At 37.1% G+C, this 24,424-nt stretch overlaps 1 protein-coding gene across 2 annotated transcripts in view; it reads right to left on the reverse strand.

Moving 5' to 3' along the window:
- Window positions 1-24,424, reverse strand: part of ncoa2 (nuclear receptor coactivator 2) — a 68,452-nt gene that overhangs the window by 38,044 nt on the left and 5,984 nt on the right. For both annotated transcript variants that reach the window (XM_053487680.1, XM_053487681.1), the window contains exon 2: window positions 9,221-9,290. The gene's annotated coding sequence lies outside the window, so the exon portion shown is untranslated. The remainder of the gene's footprint in view (window positions 1-9,220; window positions 9,291-24,424) is intronic.

A 24,424-nucleotide genomic window follows, 5' to 3' on the forward strand; every position in this document is an offset into this window, starting at 1 on the left:
AAAACACACTATATGACTAAAATCTGTCTAAGTAGCAAATGGCACGTTTTAACATAAGAAAAGAGGGACAGATGCCTTTTAGTTCTTTAACTTCGCCTCTGTGTATCCTTGTCTCATTTCTTAGCTGCTCCAGACAAAGAAAACCAGGACAGAAGAAATCAAGGACAAATGCATTTTGGAAAACATTACTGCATCTTCAGTTTAAAACCGTATCTTATACAAGACTTTACTTGTTATCTAACTGAAGCGTTCAATAGTAATCCATTGACAAAATGAATGAAGGGGAAAAAAAACAAATGTGCAATGAATGAATTGAAATCACACATTCTTTTGCTGAGCGTATGAGCTGGATTGAGGGAGGCATCAGAGACAGAAAGTCGAGGGGGGGAGACAGAGAGAGATAGAGAGAGAAATAAGCAGGAAGATTCAAAAACAAAGAAATAGCAAGAAGGAGGAGGATCAAAAAATGAAGGGGAGTGTCGAAAAAAACAACAGTCTGCAATGCAATGAGAGAGGAGAGAGGGAAGCAAGGAAGTAGGCATCAGTTCATCCTAAATCACAGGCCTGAAATCAGAGAGAGGGAGAGAAAGAGAGAAAGAGCAAAAGAAATCCAGAGACAGCGAGGAATAAGACCGACATAGTAACAGAGAGCACTTGAGTGAAAGAGAAACAAGAGACTCATTCTGAGAGACAAAGTGCGAATAATGTAAAAAAAAAAAAGGCGAGACAGAAAAAGGAAAATAAAACTCCACTCGTAAGCGCACTCTGCCATCGCTCCACCGCTCTAAACTGACTCTGAAACGATCCGTTTCCGGAAAGCTGATCGCGTTCATAAATCTTTAACATGAAGGACCACTTCAGAGGGCCACTGGGAGAACACTCGATCATACACACATTAAAAAAAAAAAGAAAACAACCACATACACAGATAAAAAGAAAGAAAGACAGAGAGAGAGAGAGAGCTCTGCTTCCTTCCATTCATTGAAGACACACCACACTTTTAGAAACCTATCAAATATAATTACACTTACAGATCAACTCGACATCAACCTATCAGATGCTTACTCACTAACTATATAAGCTTTAACCTGAGCTTGCATGTTGTTTAAATGTTTCGATGGAGCTACTCAGCATTCTTAATTCCCGGAAGTCAGTGATCATACCCAGGTGACCGATTTGCATCATTTTAAGCTATTTGGCCAACACCTCTGTATCAATGTTTGCTGAAAATATTGTGCATTTTTTCCATTTCCAAAAGAGACTGTTAACATCTTTTCAATTAATTTCAGTTAATCAAGGGGTGCCCAAACTTTTGCATAAGACTGTAGATAGATAGATAGATAGATAGATAGATAGATAGACTGACAGATACACTCACTCACTCTTTATACCTCTTATCCTGTAAAGGGTTGCCGGAGACCTGGAGCCAATTCCAGTTGACTAGGGGCACAAGGTGGGATACGCTCCATACGGAGTGCCAATCCATTGCAGGGCTCTCACACACATATTACGAGGAATTTGTAAACGCCTATTTGGATAATCTGCATGACTTTGGACTGTGGGAGGAAACCAGAGCACCTGGAGGAAACAAACCAAGCACGAGGAGAACATGCAAACGCCATGCATACAGACCCCAGGACTCGAACCCTCGACCCTGGAGGCAACAATACGGTCTACACCACTATACACTACAACACTGTGCCGACCAAAACATAAATACATGATAGATAGATAGATAGACAGATAGGTAGATAGATAGATAGATAGATAGATATGCTCAGAGTCAAAATTTTATACACCCCTTTTAATTCCATGGTCTTTCCTGATTTTTATTTCTTTCTACACTGGAAAGCATTGCTGAAGTGAATCCAAAATATGCAATAATCTCCTTTGCACAGTTGATATTGTGATGTACCATCTACTTATGCTCTGTAAGGCCTTCATAACGCCTCTAATCTGAGGCGCTGTGAATTGATGATTTTTAAGTCCAGTAATAAATCCCTCCTCCGGATCGAGGCTCAGCTTAACCCAGGAGTCGCCACTTTACATCTGTTTCTTAGTGAAGCAGCAATGGTCATCGCTTATTATAATTAAATGTTCTGACTGCACCCCCGAAACTTGTACCTACAGTATTTGTGTGCGTGTTAACCATTTCTTATAACAAATTCGCTGATTTTGTGAAAAAAATACTAAGGCACAGGTGCGGATCCTAAGTAAGCATTACTTTAACTTTAAGTTACAGTTTGTTAAATTTCCTTGTTGCACACTGTGAGGCTGATGTTGCTAACTAAAGATAATATTCTCGTTTTAGTATCCTTTTTAGGATCCAATCCATTGTGTGTGAAGTTAATCTTTTTAGACATCAAGCAATAAGCGTCATGAGCAAGCTATTGTTCTTTGTAGAAATTAGTTGCTTACCGTACACAGTAATGTAGGGGTGTGTCATTACGCAAATAAGCATATTTGTTCAATAAATAAAAGACCCCTGGTATAGTCTCAAGAGATTCATTCTCTTCTCCTCAGCAGTGCTTTATTCCATCTTGAGAAATCATCAAGAGTCTTTCAAGTTGTACTCGAGTTATAAGGCTAATTTAGTTAAACTGCATCTGATTTTCAAAAAAGGGAAAAAAAAAACAATATCTTAATGCAGGCAAGTCTTTCATAAGAAAACTGATTAATGATTCGTGTCGTTTAGCTGCTGACTCACACATCTGACGCTTGAACCAATTAACGATGATGAATACAGCTTGCATTAAAATGCCTTATGTCGCCTTTCAAGTTTGTCCAACACCAAGTGTGTGATTCATCAGCAGGCAAACATCTGACATGTGTGATGTTTATAGTCGGTTATCCACTGAAGTGACCAGCAAACTTAGGTTCCTCCAAAAGACCAACTGCTCATTTGAATCATTACGCCTTCTTAGAGATTACTGTTTAGAAACATAGTTGATTTTAAAATTAGCTGTGTTTACATGTTAACATTTCTTTAATATTACTAAAATCATTCCGATTTGAGATTCCAACTCAACTGTTTACAAGGACGCTGATCTGATAAGATGTGTGTTTACATGGTCAAAGTATTTAATCCTAACACCATTTAAAACTTTTTTTAACATTGAGTCTGCCCTGAATTAGGGATGGGAATCATCAGGAACCATCCGATACGATCACGATACCTATGAGCCGATTCGGTTTGTATTATAAGTCTGTTAGTATCATAATGTTAGAAATATTTAGATTTGATATAAATTTTTAGAAATTTCCAAATAATACATTTATTGGGGCCTCCGAGTGCCGCAGTGGTAAAGTGCTCGCCCTATCATCCAGAGATCGCGAGTTCGTTTCCCGGGTGATGCTGTAGTCTCTCGCAGCCGGAGCTCTAGAGAGAGCTGATTGGCCGAGCTCTCTCAGAGGGGAGGGATGAGGGGTACTTAGTGCTCCCACATAAAGCACGGCTCTACAGCCAATCAGGGGCGTCTGTGAGCTCACGCAAGCGGAAGGAGCGGATAGCCCTGTCCTCCAAGTGTTTTAGGGCGCCCCCAACGGTGCGCAAGTGATCAGTTCGAAGAGATGTGGTCGGCTGGCGTCACGTGGTTCGGAGGAAACATGTGATAGTCTTCAGCCCTCCCGACTGAGTGGTGGTAGTAGCCTTAACATGGGAGCGCCCTAGTGACATAGAATTTTGATACATCACTGAATGGATTTTTTCCCCATGTCTACTGCGAAGATCCACATTTGGTTTATGTGTCAGCTTCAGTATCTCAAAAAAAAAAAACATATTTGTAGAAAATACCTATTTTTCCACATTTTTATGTGTAACTTTTTTTTTTCCTATATGCAAACACACATTTTCTTTCATATATTGTATATATATTATATACATTTTTTATAGAAAAATGCTTATCCTGGATGAGTGAAGAATATATATATAACTTCGCTAACTTTATGCACCATAAAAAAAACAACAATAAAAACCTTTGAAATTATTACAAATTATAATTTTTTAACTTTTGATTTTTTATTTATATGCTTAAAAATTTACTTATTATAGCGCTTGCAGTGTTCTTAGATTTTCATTGCACTGGTCAGTTCTCACATTCCTCTGTGTGTACAGACTATATGTTAAATATACAATGTGCCATCTACAACCTGTCTTTGTGTTACTGCCTCTATGGCAGCTGGATATCTGGAATTACATTTGAGATCAACAAAGTATCTATCTATCTATCTATCTATCTATCTATCTATCTATCTATCTATCTATCTATCTATCTATCTATCAAAGTAAATAAAATCTTGAAAGTCTTGAAATTCTGAACTTTTGCGTTTCCAAGTATTTGATTGAGTGGCCTATAAGGGACCCCTGGGGCAAGTGTTCTTGAAAACTATCCCAAAGTCCTAATTTGAAAACGCCCATAAACTTTCTTATTTCCCACCAATTTTGGGTAACAATTATTTTAAACCAAAGAAGAGCCGAAATGGATTTTAAACTTTGGTCAAACCAAAGGATCTACACAGTGAGGGTATTTTCATGTCTTTTGAACAACTGGCTGACAAATACAACAAAACCTCCCTATGAAACTATTTTATAAGTATGTTTAAACTAGAAATTTTCCCAGATTAAGTCATCTTCTAAACCTCCGTTTTTTCTATTGTTTCACCATGAACCATTTACATGGTACAAGGTCATTTATCAAACTTGTATGATATACTCCTTACGGATTCGAAGGAAAACTCTCTTTCTTATCTATCTGGATAGAAATATGATCAGCAAACAGAAATCTCAGCAGACGCCTGAGAAAAGAGATGTCATCTTCTCATGATGTCATCAACTATTAACACTTGGTTCAGGCTGTTAAGAACTGCCTAACAGGTTAATGTCTAACAGCTGCCAAGAATGTATATTACTCCTGAAAAACTGCATGAGTTTAACTCCAGTATTCCAGATAACCACATTAAATATGATAGTGAAGTAGGTACACTGTTTCATTGTATGTGGGAGTGTGAGAAAATACAGAAATTTTGGAAAGAAATCTTTCAGTTAATTTTAAGTCGCGCAGAATGTGCTGTTCCTGTAGATGCCAATGTTTTTTTTTTTTTTTCGAGAAATGGAAGGAAGAAAAAGTTGATTAATTTCTGCTTGTTGTAAACCAAACATATTATTGCCTTAAAATGGAAGGACATTCAAGGACCTATGTCAGGTCATTGGATGATGGAGATGTCTTGTAGTCTTTTCTAGCTTTGGACTTCCTTTTGATAAAAAAAGAGGGCTTTTATGAGATCAGGACACCCGTTTTTTAATCCATGATGCCTATAACCAATTGTGTTACCTCTGTCAGGGGTCCTTTGTGTTGCTGAGAGTAGGATGCTGCTGTGAGGGTTCAGGGAAGTGTTATTATTCTTATTGTTTTAATAAGAAATATCTAAATATAATTGATAATTCATTCTGATCATCTGGATTGGGGCAGACTGTTCAGAATCAGGTGTCTACATGATGCAGTTTTACTCCAATTGGGCTATTGCGATTATTAGTGGGATATTAGGGTGCATGCAAGCGTTTCCAACATACTCCTTTAAATGGAATTAATGAATCATGACATAGCCAGTAGTTGGGGCACAAATTTCCTGAACAAACACCAACGTTTGCACCAAAGCCTCCACCAGTCAACAGTTAGTTGCCTCAACAAAGTTCACGAAGGCGTTTTCACATTAGAGCCACGGGATCATTTCTGGGTACACTTGACACCAAAGTCTGGTCCATTTTGATTAGTGAGAACACAATTGTTCCACAATTGGGAACCATGCCCAAATCCGTTTGAAGAGGGCCCAGATCAAATCAGATATTATACTCATCAGATACTCGAACACGGATGTAGATCGCCAGGTGCACCTAGCACGAGCCAATCTCATCCTCTGACCTAGACCGTCATAACTGAAAAAGTAGGAAGGAACGCCACTGTGTTGTTGTTGACCTTTTTTATTTTTGGAAACATCAATAAAATTAGGCAAATCGTGAAGGTTAACTTCCTTGTTCTCCTCTTCCCTTGCAAAAGCAATATGAACCCTGGCCAGCAGTGGAGTGGCAAGGAGGGGAATCGTGAAAATTGCATCACGTGAAAATGCTCTAAAATGGACTTCCAGTTAATATATTGCACTAAAACATGCTGTAAAGCACAGTTACAAAATATTTATTTATGGTTGTGCTTTCAGATATGACAAAAATGAGAATGGGTTTATTTTGCATCTGGTTCCTTTCAAGGTTTGTTTCTCATTTCATCACAGGGAGTTTTTCCTTGGCATCATCTTCTGCGGTGTGCTCATTAGAGACAAACTGATAAGGCCATAAATACACACACTTTTTATTATTATTTTTTTTTACATTTCCAATGTGTATTCTAAATTTGTGTTTTCTGTGACCAGGCAGGTACTCAGTTAAAAAGGCAACTGGATTTTGATTGATTGAAATAACGAATAAATAATAGTAACTTGATTGTTGATTCTTTGGGTTTTGGCTCTTTTTTTTTTGTAAAAATGTATAGATTTACATTGTAAGTGATTTTTTTATGTGAACGCATAACTGTAAACACTTAATAAAACAAAATAATGCATACGACTTAATACCCGAAAACAATACCAGATTCACACTTGGTATCATAATCACGGCTTCAGTATAGACATTAGAAAAAGAAATGGTATACCATCTCTACTAAAATCTAAAAGAAAAGGAAAATAACAGAAAACTATTAAATGTGAAACCAAGGGAGCGTTGATAACTAATGAATGCCAAAAATAAAGAATGCTGACGGCCAGGGATCGGTGCGAACTGAAAACAATGAAAAAAGCGTACTGTTTAATACGATGATTTATTAAGGTAGAAAGTTATACAGTATGTTTAGCAGCCCTAACAATGCATACCAAGTTACCATGACGACAGGCCCCTGGCTACCGCTATGGTCGTGTCCCAATTCACACACTTCAACAAAAAAGCATCCAGAGGCTACCATGGATTTTTCACATCATGCTATTCTTTCTTATTGCTGCAAGGTATGGTAGTCTGAGATTGTAGAAAGTAAACACACACGTCTTTTTTTTAAATCTATTCCACAACCTAGAGCTGTAGTGTCACTTGAATTCGAAGGCAAGGTGGATGAGTGGACGACATTTTACACGAGGAAACAGAAAGAGAATGAGGGGGGAGATAGAGGAAGAGAAAGACGAGGAGCTTAAAGAGGAGCTTATCCTATAAGTCATCTGCTCCTAATGACAGCTGACAAACTGGCCATGCAAATCTCATGTGAGCAACCCAGGCTGCTCCTCCCCCATCTAACACACACACAAACTGAAAGAGAGAGAGAGAGAGAGAGAGAGAGAGAGCGGAAGAGAGAGAGCTATACATATATTACACCTTACTTGGTAAACAAACATAAAGGTTTTGATTTATTGTTGTTTTTTTAGACAAAAACAGCATTTTGGGAGGGGTAAAAACTCTTCATTTTTTGAGCATCAAAAGGACCAAATGTCCTCACAAACGGTTAATGCAAGCCCACACACACTTACAGCTCACACATGCAGCGCACAGCCAGCGCGTGAAAATTCCTCCGGCTTCTGACACCGGCCTTAGAACAAGAGGCCAGGGTTGCCAAATCCTCAAGACAAACGTATGGCCAATCAGAGCCATCCCAAAATCACCGCCCCATCCCAAAACCCACAAGTCACCCTTTAAACCTTTTTCAGAAGTACGACATCAAATAGGCTATGATATCCAAAATCTGTATAAAAAATATACATTTGCTTTATTCGTACTTCCATAACCATTCCTTTCTTTTATTGTTATAGATTTTGCCATAAATAGATGAACAGCCATAAGACTAAGTAGACTCAGAGAATGGCTAAAATATAGATTCCAAACTGTTGGAATATAAGGATATAAAGATCCAATAAAATGTTTATTAGCTGCACAATGCTATACCGACAGAAATATGAAAACAAAAAAAAACAACAATTTTAAAGAAACCAGTGACCCAGTTCTGAGGGAAAACAGCTGACCTGGCAACACCATGTGAGAGGTTCTTCAGTCATGTGACCCATGAGAGTGAAGGCAGAAAAAGGCAGAGGAGGTTGTGTGCACACACACATACACACATAGCCTGTCCTCAATGGCAAAAGTGCAACCAAACAAACAGGAGGCCTAGAGGCCGCAAATAGGAAAGCGCTTCTTGTTGCTAACTGATAAAAGACGGGCAATTCAAACCGCAAACGCAATGTGAGTGTGAACGCCGAGATGTAAACAAGAAAGAGTTCCTCTTTCGCTGCACGAGCCCGGTTTGACAGGAAACGGCGTCACATCTCCGCAGAAACCGCGCCAGCTCTCACTTTCATTCATCACTTATTTTGAGACGGAATGGTTTTACCCAACAAGCTGTCAAAAACACAACACATACTCACAGCCCACATTAGCTCAAGCAAATTCTGTGTAAGAAGTATGGCTACCTGAGAGAAACATTATGAAACCGGTTAAATAGCTAGCTATTTAGGTACTCTTTTAGTTTATTTTTTTTTTTTACCTCAGATTTGTCTAATCTGAGTCTTTTTGATGTGTAAAATGTGCTATAAGCATGTACAAATACTGTTTAAAGTACACCAGTGATTTTAGCAATTTAGCTAGCTATTTAGGTAGACTTTTCCAACCCACCCAAACCAATTTTAAAACCATAAAAGGCGCCACAGAAACGTGTTAAAACTATATAAGAATACATGTATCACATTTTGTTAGCTAGAGAAACAATAGAAACAAAGAAAAAAAAACAGACTAAAAAGACTAAACAGACTAAAAACACTAAACAGCTTGTTAAAGTTTAGCTAGCTAGCTACGACTGCTAGCTACATTTAATTTTCTTCCTATCTTTTTTTTTATTATTTAACTGATAATTGTAACACTTGAAAATCATTTTAAAATGTTTTAAAATCTTTGTAAATAAGCAAACTAGTTTTAAAAAGCCTTAAATAGTGTAGCCAAGCATAAACATGACATCAGTAACGTAGCTCACTAACTCAACACTAAGAAGGACCTTGGAAATTTTTAGGGGACATATTAAGAGACAAGCTCAGCATGTGGACTGTCTCCAGACTTATATAAACAAAATGTTTTTTTCTGGAATTCCTGATTGGCCTATGTATATAACAGTAGGTATATATCAGTATGCTGTGTGTTTCAGCTTACCTCAGTTTTAGTCCACACACACACTCAAGCCATTCCGGTGGGAGTTTATAAGCATCGTCAGCTTCAATATCTGTGTAAGAGAAAAAAAAAAGGGAAAAAATATATTAATGTAATATTGAAACCTTTTAATGTTAAAACATATGTAAAATTTGTGTCATTTCATATGAACTGCCTGGCCAAAAAGACATCTGGATTTAACTAAGCAAATAGTTAAGAGTCTTCCAGTCTGGAAAATTATTATAGTAATCAACATGTTTCAACTGGCATTTTTTTTTATCTCCAACTGATGCAGCAAGTAGCCTCACATTTTCTAAACACACATGTCAGAAGACATATCCTATGGTCATAACAAAGACGTGAGGAGTCAAAGAAACGAACACAAGGATAATTTTTTTTTTTTTTACTAAAATTGGGTTAATTACTGAAAAATAAACTATTAAAACCTGAAAAGATAGTAGTGAACCATTATCTTCGAAAAAGAAACACGGTTGGAAAAACATCCTGAATGAGCATGATGGGAGATCACTTAAACGCTTAGTGAGATCAAATTGTTTTAAAATAATAATAAATAAATAAATAAATAAATAAATAAAATTAAATAAAAGTAGAACTCACAGCTATTTGAAGAGAACTCACAGGATTGGGACTAAACAGCTGTGTAGCCCTAAAAACACTTAGTGAGACTAATTGGGGGGGAAAAGGCTTCAGTTTGCTAGGGAGAGTGAAAAATGGACTATGGAGCCTTGGAAAAAGGCCTTGTTATCCGACAAGTCTAGATTTAACCTGTTCCATGTGCATCAGGGTAAGAAGAGAGGTGGATTAGTTGATGCATTCATCATGCCTAGTGCCTACTGTACAAGCCTGTGGAGGGAGTGTTATGATCTGAGGATACTAGTGAATAATTAGGTTTTTCCATCAATTGATTTTTTTTCTTCCCTGATGGCATGGGCATATTCCAAGATGTTGATTCATCAGCTTAACTTGTGAAAGAGTGGTTCAGGGAGCATGAGACATAATTTCCACACATGGATTGGCCGCCACTTTAAACTCCAATGAAAATCTTTGGGATGTGCTTGCAAAGGCTTTACACATTGGTCCGATTCTCCATTTATCAGAGAAATTTATGCAACTATGGACAGAATGCAGCTTTTGTGACATTGCATAAGCTTACTGCAATGATTTCAGAAATATTAGTGTGTGCGACTTTTTTGTCCGGGCAGTGCATTAATTGTAAACACTTTGTCAGAGATTGTATACTAAACTGAAATTGTAAAAGAATATTAAATCAATCAAGAGTACAAACCGATGCATTGCCACATTAACTAAACATTTACGCAAACACTTTCTAATGCAGTACACAAAGTGTAAACAATATAAATGTTTTGTATTGAGCTTTAATAGTAAGCTTTTTGTTAACTCCTCCAAGTCTTTATTCAATACACTTTAATACACAAAGCACTTTCGAAGGAGTTTATAACATGCCCTTGATAAAAAAAAAAAACAGACAAATTAAGCACTTCACTTTACAGCGGGCAGAACCACTATGCGCACATATCATAAAGGTTATACCGTGATTAAATGCTTTGTGCATGTAAACGCATCTTATCAGATCAGCGTCCCTGTAAACACTTAAGTTTAATCTCTAATTAGAACAATTTCAATCAGATTAAAGAAATACTGCCCATGTAAACATGGCTATTATCAGAATAATGTGATATACTAATATGTGATATGAAAATGCAATATACTATATGTAAAGGATTGTATTCAACTAATTATCTTTAGCATATTGTGTATCATGATATATTCATGCAATATTGACTTGACTTCTGTGAAAGCGATATTCCGACACCAGGCAGCCTGGGGATGTTTCTCTCCTGAGAGCTGTGTGATATCAGTGTGTATCAGTGAGACAGCTGAGCTTTCCCAGACCAGTCAGACAGAGTGCAGTATAAGCTATTTAAAGACACCGAGCTGTTCCCGGGACTGATCTGGAGTCAGAGACGCTCTGCCTCGATGAAGAACGAGAGGGAGAGAGAGTGCGAGAGACAGAAAGAGAGAGAGAGAGAGATTCTGGACTTCATCCATCAGGAAGCACCTGAAGTCAGAGGGAACGTGGTAATTATATAGATCTGCTACTGGTTTATGTCATCGGCTTGAGAGCGGAATTCTCCAGTGAAAGGGGGAAGGGATAGTGTATTGAGTGCGTTTGTGTGCCTCAAAAACACTCATGTAACTGGTAAAGATTTTCTGAAAGCTGGACATATTCAGAGTATTCATGCTTGTACGCTGATGTGCTCGAGCAGCAATATGTCATCAGGTGATTATTCAAACAAATTCTTTAATGGAAGTGAGGATGGAAGAGAGAGAGAAATGTGTTTTTGTGTGTGTGTGTGTGTGTGTGTGTGTGTTAGGGGAAAAACTGGTTGCCTAAAGAAATGTGTCTCATATTCTATATAACTGAAAAATTATTTTGTCAGTTCTCATTCCTGAATATTGAGGACATGAAACTCTCATTTGCCCTCATTTATCTGTGGCTATGAAATGAAATTCTCATGAAAATCACGGCATAATTACACAACTGACATGTGATCGGCTCAATGTGGCATGGTTTACGACCCACAGCATTTCTCTAAAATATTGATTAGCAAAACAGAAATAAACTACAAACTGTTCATGAATTTTTATCAATGGCTCTTTAGTTTAGTTTACACAGCAGCTAATAACCCAGTGATAATGGGTTAATGGGTCATAATCTGACTGCATAAAACTCCTTCATGCACCCACTTCAATTAGGAAAACAGAACATACATGTAATAATGCCAGAAGTCCTCTTTCATCCATGAATGAAGACTGAGGAAGCTTTATACAATATTGTTGTAATATTATAATCCATTGAACTTTATGTTGAAGGATCATGAAAGGTCTGAAGCCTATCCAAAGGGGCATGAGGTGGGATACACCCTTGACAGGATGCCAGTCTATCACATGGCACACAAGTACACTCTCGCTTACACACTATAGACAATCTGAAAACGCTAATTAACCTACCCTACACGTCTTTGGCCTGTGGGAGGAAACCGAGTACCCGGAGGAAACCCACCAAGCACGGTGAGAACATGCAAACTCTACGGACACAGATCAGAGACAGAAATCAGACCCACAAACCACTACACCACCAGGCCGTCTCTGGTAGCCACAGCTCAATTCTGCAGTCACAAATGCCAAAAATTAGGGACAGGAATCACAATAATTATATTATTACGATACCTAGGTGCGGTATTGATTTGTATTGCGATTCTGTAAGTATCACAATTTTGTCACAATGTCCTGATTCCACAGTATATACATAATTATTTCGGATTTTGTGACAATTCTAAACAAACTCTGCAAATATTTCGCTCCCGCCACATGTGACGCAGTGCTGCCTGCCGTTGTGTGAAAAGTTGCCTCCTGTAGGATTATAGAGAAACAGGAACATTTTATCACCACAAAAGCAAACATCCATAAATTGAAAATCTTTTTGGGTCAAAGTCATGCTATGTAATGTGAATTGCTACACAAAAGAATTACGACAAATCTCTACCAACTATATCATTCTATTTTTCTGGAAAAAAATTCAAGCAGTGGGAACACAACCCTAGCTCAAGTTATGGCTATCAGACTGCAAAATTGATTGAAATATGATGCCTTAATACACACATTTTCCTAATGTAATATATTAATTAACAGCAAATTAAATAAAAACAACAGCCTCAAACCAAAAAAAAATACAAAAGGCTGTCAATAAAGTGTAAGCTACAATACTAAATCCCCTGCACTCAGCGCAGGCACTCATCCCAAAACAATTATGAGAGAGAATGAGCTCGTCATTAAGTGGGAGGGAAAGAAAAAAAAAAGAAAAAAGAAAAAGTCTTCGCAGAGAAACGAGGGGGGGATAATAATCACGCTGATAATCATGCCGAAGCTGGTTACGGATATAATCGTGTCCTGCACGTCTTCAGGGCCTGTTCGTCCACCGGGGAGTCGGCTCCGGCTTATTAGATGGTAACATGAAGTACGCCTTTTTAATTACGTTCTGAAAGTAATTAGCAAAAAAAAAAAGGGAGGTTTAAATCATATCTCTCTCTGCTGCCAAAATTAGTTGCTGGAGAAAAAAAAAAAAGCAGAAGCAGTGAGGCAGTAGCAGGATCATGGATGTGATGACTTCTATTGCTCTCAAAGCATCAAGCCCAAGAGCTCTAAATCCTCCATTATCAGCAATAAGCCTGTAGGCATGTGCAGATAATCCGGAGGTTGCTGCAACGTTCAACAGATATAATATTATTATCTTGCAGGAGGCCACCTGATTAGGCAACACTTTTAAGCAGTGTGAGAAATTCTGTCTTGTTTCGAAGCCAGAGCAAGAAACAATCTATTCCTGAGTCGAGGATTAATGTTAAAGTATCTACAAAATTATTCATATTTTTATGCCTTATTTCAGTGCACTTAAAAGGGACCCGTTAGATTTTAGATTAGGAATCAATCAACCTGTTAGAATCAATTAGATTTTCCCCATGAAGTGACCTAATGTAAGATTATAGAAGTTGTATTGTCTAGCTGTGCCCAGCTCTGGTGTTCTCTGCTTAGACGTCAGAAATGGGCAGCACCCTGATCCCCCAAACCTATATTTTTTCATACAGGATTTAATCTTATATTTGCTTAACTTTAATAGTAATATATACTTTATAAAGAATGTTTTTTAATGTTTGAGTATTATGATTTAGTTTTTTTCAATCAGAGCGCCACAAAGTATTGTTTGTACAGGATTTAGAGTCAAACTCTGTCAAGCAACAAACACTTTCTTCAGTCCCTGATTCCAGAGCTGATTTAAGGGTCGTTTGCTCATTAATTTCGTGAAAGGTTGGACATTCTCCCTAACTCATTTGCTGACTTGACAAAAGTCAAATCAAATGTTTCAACATCGCTGCCTGTAGTAGAGCTAGCACGAACTGAATGAATGGAATGTTGACTTCCTGTAATTCAACAGTTAAGGTTTATACAATGCAGAGTGAGTCTGAGTGAAGTTGTGCCAGGATATCCCCATTCATGGAATGCCCCTGCCTTGTCAAATCAGAAACTAATAAATCATTTGACCGGACCTCTTGTATTAATTTTTATTTTTATTTTTTAAACCCAGCCCCGCTCCAAATTTTGACCCTCAGACATGTGTTAAAGCTTTAAACAGAGACATAATAAAATGGTGCTCTATGAGCTGTGTACAAGTGAAACAGCTCACCACAGCAGCACAACCACCATGCAAGAGCATCTTAAAAGAAAACACCCCGGCGCGCTCCGACCTCAAAACGACAAAACAGCAGCATAAGTATTTATTACACTGATTGTTGGTTGGTGTCGGAGCCTGGGAATTGCTCAACAGGAGTTCTTGTCTGAAAGTTGGAAGCAGTCTGTTTATGCACGTACGGACATAAAAAGAAATGACAGATTTTCATTACGATTACTATGTAAGTCAGTGTTCTTAGGCTTCTGCAGACAAACCAAACAAGTGCATTTCCGCTTGACTATCAGCACTCGCTACTGACGTAATTCACACGCAACACACTTCACAACAATATCTACTGTAATTAATATCAGAATATACATAGTAAATTACATCTTTATGTATTAGACCTACTCTGGATAAATCACAACTTTTTTGTGGAATAGTACCATGAGGTAAAAGTCTGAAATGGTTCCTTCATTCATAGATTTGATATTAAAATGAGTGATAAATATACAAGCCACACTGACTCAAAAATCTTTTTTTTTTTTTTTTTTACATTTGAGGTAGTAACATTTTACAATTCCTCTATGATCCTAGAGGTAGTGCAATCTAAATTATCCTTACAGCATCTTAAGGAATTTTATTTATTTTTTTATTATTATTTAAATAATATTAAAAACAAGACGTTTTAAATTTGCGATAATTACAGAATTGCAATACAAATTGAATCGGCAGCTAGGTATCGTGATATCATCGTATCAGGTAAGTAGCTGATAACTGAGCTACTTAACAACATGTTTAGCCTATTTCAAGATTACCTGTGAAACTGTTTTTAAGTGGCATATGATCACAATTATAAGGGGTGTGTGTGTTTACGCAACGTTGTAAATGCTTACACAGTTAAAAAAGACGATTGATGAAAACAGAATGAATGATTTTGCTCAAATTCCACTGGTTTGCTTAAACAAAGACAAGGTCATATACTTGGCAATGGACCTGAATTTGGTTAAACATTGAACGTGATGGCTAAATAGTATTAGCTAATTCTACTGACGGGAACCTGACCTTGGTATTAGCTCAAAAAAAAAAAAAAGCCCAGACACTTCCATTCAGTTAGCTTCCATTCAAGTCGCTATTTCCATAGATTTACCGATAAGGAAGGAAAGCATATACAAAGCCTTTGTGTTACAATCAGCGAGTAGCTGTGGGGTTTGTTCTTTTGTTTACAGATCCTGGAAGTCAAAAAAGACAAGTGTTCGACAAAAAAAGATGAGTGTTTACTGATAACGGTAATGCCTGGAATTTTAAGCATGACTCGACAAAAACTCCCTCTAAACACGAAAACGTCTTTCCTAGCACTAGCACCTGCCAGCTTTCTCCAAGCCACGTTATAAGCCAAATATGCTTCAGAGATTCGCCACTTTCAAGAAATTTAGGCAAATAATGTGTAAATGAGTGTGTGTACTACAACAATAATCTTTCATTTCCTCTCTCGATGTGCAGGTGTTACACAACGATACAGTAGGATGACGGTACTTGCTAAACACACTGCTCATGTGTATTTCAAATTTCTGTTCTACAGCTACTTTTACACTGAAGAAAATATCGTGTGTTAATACATGCTTACTACCTTAATCTCAAACATATTTCTTACAATTTCAATTAGCATGATCATATCCGTACAAAAAAAATCCATTTAATCAGCTAGCGCAGCGACTCGAAGAACTAGCATTTTGTCTGTCTGTTCTTCTCTCCTGCTAGCCTGATATCTGCCATCTTGATATCTGTGTTTGTGTAGGCCAGATGTGTAATTAGTAGTGTGAAGCCATCTAAAATGTAAACACACCCTCGTCTATTTATAAAAATTTATTTCATTCAGGCAATCGTAGACAATGTGTAGAATTACATAACACATTTTTTAAAATTTCAAAGTCGCTGTTCCCCCATAGCAAAGTGTTACTACAGCACTACCATTCATAAAATCTGTAAAATAACTGTAGCAACAACTTTTTAACACTGGAAAGAAAAAAAAGTGAAAATATCTGAATGACGAGGGGCGTTCAGATCAACCTGGGACTTGTGATGCAATTTCTCATGTATGATTGCATAAAACCGATTGACATTTACAAAAGTCTTCAAGTCCATCCTGGTACAGTAGTAGTATTAGCTGCAGTAATTTATATTTTAATGGTGTAAATGTTTTAAAGAAGGCGTGAGTGATAGTGGCTCGGAGCCCATTGCAGTCGTTCTCATGAACATTGAGTGATTATAACCTCTGATCCTTAAAAATTGCTGCATAACTTGTTGCCATGGCAACTTTACATCACTCACCAACACCACTTGCACGTTACAGGAACTCGGCTGGAAGTTATTGCCACATCCCCTGTACAGTCCTGACCTCGCTTTAAACCATTTCCATATGCACGACAGTGGAGTGATTATTTTTTTTGTGGTCTATGGTGTACCTGGTGCGGAAACAACTCGTGGAAGAGTATAAAAAGAACCGTTCGGATATCTGCAAAGAAAAGCTTACAGTTTTCTGGGATTCTCAAAGCCATTATTGGAACATTATCAGAAAAAAATGTTTAACAATCAACAGTGCTCCTTACAGTGAGATGCTTTTTGAAGAGCAAACTTCGGATTTAACGCAGAGGACTGCTATCAAGGCATGTCCGCACACTTCTGCCCACACTGTCGACTCTCCGCAAAAACTTCATTTTAAGGTGGTAAAGCATTTTCCCCCATAGTCCTTGCTCCATTGGACTTTCACCCGTTTGGCCCCATGAAAGCAGCCGTACGAGGACAATGATTCACTTCTGATGAAGAAGTGAATACAGCAGTGCAATCGTGACTCACAGGTCAGCCTAAAACCTTTAATTTTTAATAAGGAAATACGTAAGCTTGATGAAAGATGTACACAGTGTATTGTAAAGCAAGGAGTCAAAAAATTATGTATTTGTCTTTTCTAAAAGTGAATTAAAATAAATTCTACAGCCAGGGTGCAGATAATTTTTAACTCGCCCTTGTACAAGTGTCAAATTTTTAGTCACTGAACCGACCGCCAACTTTTACAGGAAGAAGTAACATGTCCAACCACTTTAACTGCTTCACACCTAAATGCTGTGAATTTCATATATCTGCTCTCCCATTAGAAACTAGTGTAGGGAAACGTTAAAAGCTGCTCAGACTGTAACCTGAAGAGTGTAAGAGATAGCAGCGTTGGGTGGAGAGTCTGACACCGAGATTAGCCAGCCGCTTAAACGCACGGCTTGGAGGCACTACTGTTCGAAACACTCTTTTGGTTTCTGCATGACAGACAGCATGTGATTATTACTGGGTGGGTCACCTGGCCTAGTTAATGCTTGGGGAAAACACTGTTATCACTTGCTTTTATAATGTTTGTGTGTAAAACTGTTGTCGACAGGCACGAGCCATTATGCAGGGCTGAGACAGACTCATTTAGACTGAAACAAAATTTGAAGATTTTGCTAAAGTACATCCAGCTACAAGACCTAGGTGTACCATTCTGAAAAACAGAACACTTTAAAATTGACTAATAGTCAAAATGTCAAAATGACAAAATCATATTACAAAATAAATCATTTCACGTATACTAGTATAAATTACATAGAAATTATATGATTTTTTTTAAACACATGAAACCATCCATTGCACCTTTTTGAACTAATTGATCATAGATAAATAGATAGATAAATATATATATATATATTTATAGAGAGAGAGAGATAGATAGATAGATAGATAGATAGATAGATAGATAGATAGATAGATAGATAGATAGATAGATAGATAAACTTCGACAGCTATGACTGTAGAATCACACTGTACTTCCTCCTGCCTCAGGATACAACTCACACACACACCCTCTCTCACACACATGCTTTTTTTTTTATAGTTTCAGTTTGGTGCAGAAGTAGCAATTCTGCAAGTGACACTTGTTTCTCACTCTCTCACTCTTTCTCTCTCTTCCTTATACCACTTATCCTCTTCTCTTAACATGAACCCTAATATTTCACTAACACACAAATAAAAATCAGGTTGATTAAAATAAATGTCAATTGGAATCAGAGTGAAGGTGCGTAAACCCTAGATAAGTCTTTCAGTAGGTAAATATTAGCCATGTAAATACTTGATCTGATTGTGTGTCTCTTGTTGGAATAAATCAATTTTGTCTGCACATAATTTCCCCCATGTTGGGGTAACTTTGGGTGATGTTGTAGGTTTCCTGACAGGGAAATTTGGCTTCCATTGCTGATCGGTAAACTCTGATCGGAGACTCTAAAAACTCTGAGGTACTGATTGCCTCATGTTTTATGTGTATCATAGCATGTAACTAGAGCTGCACAATTTGCTGAATATATGTAAAATTATTTTATAATAATTATATTATAAATTAAATTATATTACTATATATATTATTTTGAGACATTAATTAAACTGCAAATTAAACTGCAATTTTTTTTGTTTTGTTTTTTAATTGCAAGGCGATTATTACATTTTGGCAAATGTTCTCTTAATAAGATTATCACCTTGAAATGTTTCAAAATAAACAAATACTAAAATTAATGATAACCTCTAGACAAATTCCTGATTCTGTCTATATTATCTGTAATAAATCAAAGCCTTCTGCGATTAAATAATTGCAAAGGTTTCATACTGCGATTTACCTCATCTAAACCAATCATAGATAAGACAGAATTCTTGTAGCCAAGCATAAAACAGAAGATGGGATTTATTGAAAAGATAGGAATCCTAACCTAACTGCAAAGGTATAGAAAAATACCTGTCATGAATGTCAGAAAAGTATAATTGCCAGTCACCTCCCGGTACAATACTAAAATTGCGATTCTATAAGTATCGCGATTTTTTAAATATCCTTAATCGATATTACATTTTCCTCTAATTTTGTTTAAACTTTAATTAATGTTTAATTCAATTTAGTCCATTCCTTATACCATTAATTTTCTCAATGAAAAATCAAGCATAGCATTTAAACAATACTAAATTACTTCAAATACTAGAATTGAACATTTAACTTAAAATTAAATTTAGCTAAAAAGGAGTAGCATGTAAAAAAAATGAGTAGGATATACTGTATCTCTGTCATCCACCATAATTATTATTTCTAAACTAACTTGTCAAAAAAAACGGTATGAAAATGTGTAAATAGTTCAGAGTGTACCACCTGCAGGATTATAAAGAAATAGCGATGTTTTACATTCGTCAAATGCCTCCAAAGTCTCAAAACTCAACTTCACAAGTCTTTTTCACCTAATTAACGCTCAGGGTGTTTTGAGACTAGTGTAAGTATGTGTAATGAGTGGGTTTGAGACTGTTCACTCACAGAATTTGGAGAAAAAGGTTTTTTAACGTGCACGATTTTTGATAACGTAATGCCTTTCAATCTAATGGCCTGTCAATCAAAAAAACAGCCTGGTCCTTATTCATCTGTTCTATAAATGTAAAAATTGTTGTTGTTTTTTTAAATTGTTTTTGGTGCCAGAAGGGCGATATGTGAATTACCACACCAAAAGAATTGCGATTCATAACTGAATTGATTTTTGTCCCCCATCCCTAATACACATCTTATCAGATCAGCATCCATGTAATTAGTTAAGTTTGAATGTATAATCAGATTGAAGGAATAATGTCCAAGTAAATATATCTTATGCAAGAGCTAAAAGCTGTGAGGGGAAATTCTCAGTGTGTGAGCAATAGGTTTACATCATTATCACATTAATAGTATGGTATGTTTAAGCATAGATGCTCTTATTCAGGATTCCGCTCATTTGGAATTTGGCTTGAATACAAACACACCATGTGAAGCCTAACAGCCAGCTAACTAACTAGCAACTAGCTAGACATGTTAGACATAGTTTCTGTTTCATTAGCTGCTACTCCTGTATGGAAAACAAGGAATGACAGTATATATAGTTATAGACGAGTATCACACTATATTTCGTGTAAGGCGTAATCGGTCCATGCAGCCATTAGCGGATTAGGAGCGCTGCCTGTTCTCCGGGAGCTCACGTAATGAGACGAGACAGACAGAAGGAACGAGTTTAGCACGAGGAAAGCTGGGTATATTATGCTCGTGCAAGAGTGTGTGTCATCACCCTGCTGGTGCACGACACGACCGTGAAATTGCATTACAATTACATCACAACATCCAGCTGTTAAACACCGTCATTATCCAAAAGTAGCTCTTTGGCCGCTGGTTTGCTAAAATAAACCATAATTCCACGGTGTATCTCCAGGCCGTGCACTGAAATATGACATCGGGAACAAAAACAGAGGGAAAAATACTGGGCCAGAAAGACTGAGCACACATTACTGATAGTTATAAGCAAAAAATAGGGGGACGAGCAAAAAAAATAAAATAAATCAAATGCCACAAGAAGTTAGATTTAATTAAGACAATAACATCCCTGACACAAAACATTAGTGCAATAGTTTACTCACGTTTCCTATATAAAAAATACACTTCATACTGATTCAATTTGTATTGCAATTCTATAAGTATCATGATTTTATAAATATCCAGATTCAATAGAATTTTTTACAAATGTTACAATTCTAAACAAACTTTAAATGATTGCTCCTACCACACAGAACCTGTGCTGCCTGTTCAATGTGTGGATAGTTAAGAGAGCACTACCACATTTTATCACCTCAAATGCAAAACGATCAACTGAAAATTTATTTTAAAAAATCGATTTTAGTGATACATGAGTTAAGTTAACTATTGTCACTTAACGACTATATTTTATAATTTTAACCAATTTACAACCAATTTACAACCAAGTTTTATGCTAAGCATTAAGTGGAGCCAGGGCAATAAGGTCACATGAAGATCTTTGTTGATTAAATCTAATTCCAAGAGCCACAACCTTTTGTTTTTAGAAAGTAAACCTCAAAAGTAGAGCTATTCTGTTAACATATGCTAATACACTAGTATATACTCCGATCAACCTGTCCAACATCGAGTAATCATCAACGAACCTTGGCCACTCATGACCCTGTTACCGATTCACCAGTTTTCCTTCTTTGGATCACTTATGGTAGGTCCTTCAGACCAGGTCCTTCTGACCACTTCAGAACAGGAACTTCTCACAGGATCTCATATAAGATGCAGTTTTGGAGTTGCCCTGAACCAGACGTCTAGCGATCATAATTTGTCCCTTGTCAAAGTCACCTAACTCCTTACGCTTGCCAATTGTTTCTGCTTCCAACACATCGATTTAGAGTCTGTGCCTCGATGGGTCAGGCCTGATTTGATGGCAAAAGAAAGATCTACTTAGGATTAGGGAGACGATCATGGCTAATCTGTATATACAAACTAGGTACTGTAACACTACACGCTGTTGACTTTCCTCACTCTTTTCATACTGCTGCTGATTTGTATCATGCTCAGGGTAAAATGCTCCCCACTTCCCTGCTGGCAAACATTATTATTATTATTATTATTATTTACCTAACTGCAAAGTTTATTATTATTGTTATTGTTACATCATGAGTACCCTTGCCTATTCATACTTTCCAGTACACCAGGTGCCACTTTACACATTGTTGGTTTATAAGCTGCAAATGCAAAGAGAAGAAGAGTACAAGAAAGCCAACTTTCACGCTATGTCTTATATTATTAATAGTGGTTGGCAATTACCAGGGGCCACCCAATATGGTACGCATTATCACGGTACCTAGGTGCTTATTCCATTTGTGTTGTGATTTAATAGCGTCATGATTTGATAACTATCCCGATAATATATATATATATATATATATATATATATACATATATATTCAATTTTGTTACTATTCTAAACAAACTACTGCACATGACGCTGTGCTGCCGACCAATGTGTAAATAATTTCGAGAGCACCACCTAATGTATCGCGATGTATAGAGGCATTATAGAGGGTAAGCAACCGTCACAAATCTTAAATTTTACCGGCTTTAATCAAAACATACATTAATTAAATGCAAAATGAATTAATTCTGGTCTTAGTGTGGTGATACGCAAACTGCCACACAAAAGAAGGAGGAGACTGTGTTGCACTGTAAACACGTCACAACTCCACTTCTATGTATAGGTACCGTTGGCTCGTATATTTCATATTTTATCCCGTCTGGGCACAGTACAAAGTAATCATTTCACACAAATGTACTGAACTTTGGGGTCAAGTATACTTGGATTCATGCTTCAGTATGTAGCGTAAAAGCACCCTGATTCCAAACTGTTGCATGAATGTATGAAATTTACTTTAGCGTGACAGGAAGCAACTCATACCTTTAACTGCAAACGTCTCGTGAAAGTAGCTTTTTATCTGCTTAAACAAAATACATGCTTCTGTTGGTGTCTATTTTTCCACCACTTTGCATGTCAAACTCACAATTTGCCACTTATGAGGAACCATGAAGGCAGCATTAGTATCTGCAGTGATCTCAATGTAATGCCTGCTTTTTTAATCCTTTATTTTATTTAGATAGTAGTTAGCTTTTTTTATTTCAAGCTAGCTCCAATTTAATGGTTTACTATGTGGATCGATTAGCCAGTTATTTGTTTAGCCAGTCTACTCCAAATACACATTAGCCTGCAATACTACCTAAGTTATTCCATTGCAACCTAACAGGAGCTATAGCTTTAGCAAATCTCCAAAACTGTGTATAATGCCAAGGCCATATCTTATACATATTTAAAAAAACATTTTTAAAATACGTTTTTGCATTACTTAACTAACGGAACTATCAGCAAATATCATCCTTATTATTTCAGAGCATTTCCAACAAGTCTGCCAAATTGCACAAGTTTTTACAAACAGCAGTAAATTACATAATTTACTACAAGGTCCCTATGTAATCGCCTGTCTCTTAAAAAAAAAAAATATATATATATATATATATATATATATAAATCACAGAATCTAGGCAAGTTTCATTGATACTGAAACTATCGCTCATGATCTATATTAAAAAATTTGTGTTCATCTGCAAAGTTCATACATTAGGCAATCATTGTAGAATTCAAGCAAAGTGTATGGTTCTCAAGCTCTCGCCAGAGTCTTAACAGTAGCTATGCGACAGAGACTTGAACCCACAACTTTCCATTCCCTTAAACCACAGAGTTATCTCTGCTTTCAAGATGTAATGTAAGAGAAATGTAAAGTCTATTCAAACCCGGGGTTCGAGTGCTTGCTTTAGAGAGCTCTTTAAACGTATGTAAGCACTTGGCCTTGGTTTGACCTCGTATTAAACGTGTATCCTTATGTCCGCCTTATTTTACAGAGTAACGCAGACCTAATGGAGGATTGACCTCAAGCTCAACTCGCGGTCCACCTCGTCTTCACCTGCCTCAGCACTGTCTTTTATGTTTTACGACAGCTAGGAATTTCCTTGAATATCATAGTCCTGGCCTGCTGCCAAACTTGTGCTATGGTTCGACCACTGAAACCGATAAGACTGCACTTTAAAAAGCATCATGACCCACTGAAGCTGTAGGCACACAGCCCAGAGCAGCTAGTCCTCTCCAAAAGGGGGGATCGATTGGGGTGAACCTTGCGAACCTGGGGTCTAAGAATAAAGGCAGTCATGCGAACAACGTAAATACGCTGTGACGGTCGTCACATCGGGGACTTGTGAACTCGTGAATGGAAGGGAGTCGGATATTCCGAAGTATTCATATTAATCCTGTAAATCTGGAAACATTGTGAAACTGGTTATTGGCATATTGTCTAACTGAGGTGTCTCTGGGGTGGAGGGGAGAATGCTTGGCAGCACTAATGGCAAAAAAAAAAAAGATGTTCAAGGGTTATTTGCTTCTTTAAATGGTTGTACTTAGAAGAGTCTGACAGAAAAACAGAAGTTTTACACAGAAGTTTAACCTTTAGTATTTCCTTGAGAAAAAAAAAAAAAAAGGACT

This window comes from Clarias gariepinus, chromosome 26 (genome assembly GCF_024256425.1).
Source record: "Clarias gariepinus isolate MV-2021 ecotype Netherlands chromosome 26, CGAR_prim_01v2, whole genome shotgun sequence".
Taxonomy (NCBI): Eukaryota; Metazoa; Chordata; class Actinopteri; order Siluriformes; family Clariidae; genus Clarias; species Clarias gariepinus.